This window comes from Carassius carassius, chromosome 49 (genome assembly GCF_963082965.1).
Source record: "Carassius carassius chromosome 49, fCarCar2.1, whole genome shotgun sequence".
NCBI classification, from domain to species: domain Eukaryota; kingdom Metazoa; phylum Chordata; class Actinopteri; order Cypriniformes; family Cyprinidae; genus Carassius; species Carassius carassius.
This window is the reverse complement of record NC_081803.1, coordinates 22,814,003-22,816,502: the sequence shown is the minus strand read 5'-3', so window position 1 is coordinate 22,816,502 and position 2,500 is coordinate 22,814,003. Positions and strand designations below refer to the sequence as shown.

General features: G+C 29.0%; 1 protein-coding gene across 1 annotated transcript in view; it reads left to right on the top strand.

The window, feature by feature from the left end:
- The window catches only part of LOC132132835 (netrin receptor UNC5C-like), a 168,644-nt gene that overhangs the window by 157,846 nt on the left and 8,298 nt on the right, over positions 1 to 2,500 (top strand). The window lies entirely within an intron of this gene.

The following is a 2,500-nucleotide window of genomic DNA, read 5'->3' as shown; positions in this document are numbered from 1 at the left end:
CATCTGGACCTTTAAAACAAAGAAATAACTATCGATTGCATCTCAGTCTGACAGGCGCGGTGCAGTCATATCCGTCGTAGATGAGCTCTTTCCTTCTCTCTGGTGATGATGAGTGTGCTTGATCACTCGTGGATAGTAAATATTGCTTTCCCACCAATGATGTGTCGCGTCAAAACAGCAGTCAGTTCCACACGCATTTCTCTGCACTGTAAATATTATTTTCCCACTCGCCGACTCTTTGATTTGATGTGCTTGCTGAGCGCTGTTCACAAAATGTGTTTCATTTTAAGAACATTTCTGTCTTTTTTCCCCTTGTGAATGCAGCTTTTTTCCAGAGTCTATTTTCCAAAACATTTGCTGCAAAAAAGAGAGAAACTTGCATTAATTTGACAAGCGCATCTACTCTGATGATAAAAAAGTATTATATATATATATGTATATATAAATTACATAACTATAAAATAGATGTTTCCATAAATCCATTCAATCAAATCAATTAATTAAAAATGCATTATTAAAAATCTAGAAGATTATTTAAATAGTATATAATAATATGAATAAGTATTGTAATATTATATCTTTATCACAAAGATAAGATGGATTTGTTTTAATTAATAATAATATAATTAAATATTTTTGTTGTATTATATTTTTTATATCACAAAGATAAAAGATACATTTACATAAATATTCCCTAAGTTTCCATAAATCCTTTCAATAGAAAAAAATATTAATTTCATTACATAATAAAAAATGCATTATTAAAAAAGTCTAGCAACCATTTTACTAAACTGTTTTAATGTATAATAAAATAATAATAATAGTATTATAATTTATTTATTATTTTTTTTAATTTTTTAATATTTAATATCAAATAAAAATATTTGTTATTTTAATAATGTTATAATTAAAATAATATATATATATATATTAAAAAAAAAATATATATATATATATATATATATATATATGTATGTATGTATAATATTATAATGATTTAATATATAATTTTCATCATATTGTATGTTAGATTGTTATTAGAAAAGATTGAATAAAAACATCCATGAATTTGTGGCATGGCTGTGCTTGAGTTCGACTCTGCTCTGATGGATCGACTGAGAGCTGGAGTAAATTAATCATTCTGGAAGGCATTAGCTCAGTTTTCCATCCTGTTTGCTAATTGTCTCGCTAACGCTCTCAAATCCTGCGCTCCCACAGGATTCGTTAAAGAGGCTAATGGCCAGTCATAACCGCTGTTTAACGGCCAAGCCGACGATAAAGTATCTTAATTCCTCTTCTCTCGTCAGTAATGGGATGAAATTAATGACAGCGTGGATCTCATGTGAGTGTCAGGATTACAGACGACCGTGAAGAGACACAGACTCAATGCAGCCATGAACATGAGGTCAGAGGTCACTGAGAGCAGTGCTGAACACACACACACACACACACACACACACACACACTCATTAATACTGTGTGGAATTAGGGGCTCTTTAAACACACTCTTGGTGGCCAATATGAGTTACTCAGGAACTGAAGATGGAGAAACATCAGAAATAATTCAAAGTGAAAAAATAATAATAATACAAACTATTAACATATATGTAAAACTATTAACTTTTGTCTTTGTTGTTGTTTCCACAAAATAAAGGACACATTTACATAAATATTCACAGGTTTTCATAAACCCATTACATAGTAAAATTAATAGCAATTCCATGACATAATTAAAAATGCATTATTAAAAATCAAAAAATGCTTTAAATGAAATGTTTTATAATTGATAATAAATTGCATATATTTTTTTGTAATGTAATGGCATTTGTATATTATATTAGCATATATTATTAAACAACATATCATTATTAATTTGTTGTTTATCTATTATTTATTATATATAGTATATATTATTATATAAGCAATATAATAATATAAAATGAATAATCACATTTATATATTAAGGTAACAAGAATAATAATCATCTAACAATATTACTGTAATATAATTGGTGTAATATATAAAAAATAATAATATAAATATACAAATACACTTATATTTATAAACAATGTATTTTTTATTCACTGCTAATTGAACACAACAGTGCACCATTGCTCCTCCAATTAATGATCCATTCACAGTTTGAGTAATTAACATTCGTTAAGAGCCCCTCCCCCCCATAGCACAAGTCATGATCAGCCTGCTAATGTTTTACTTGTAGTCACTCTGAATATTAAGTGTGTATTAATATTTATAAAACAGTTAGTTCCATTCCTCGATTCTGATTGGTCAGCGGCTGTGTTTTATTGCGCTTCACCCTTAGCAACATAATCAATAATATAGCATCAAAACTGTTTCATCCTTTAAGTATTTCAGCAGAACTAGTGGTTTTTATTTTATTTAATGAAGTATGAGTGACCCCTGCTGGCGATATGTTGCATCTTCCCTCTCTAGTTTGGAGACCCCATCCTTTCTTCGTCTGCGTGTGCTAACACCTACA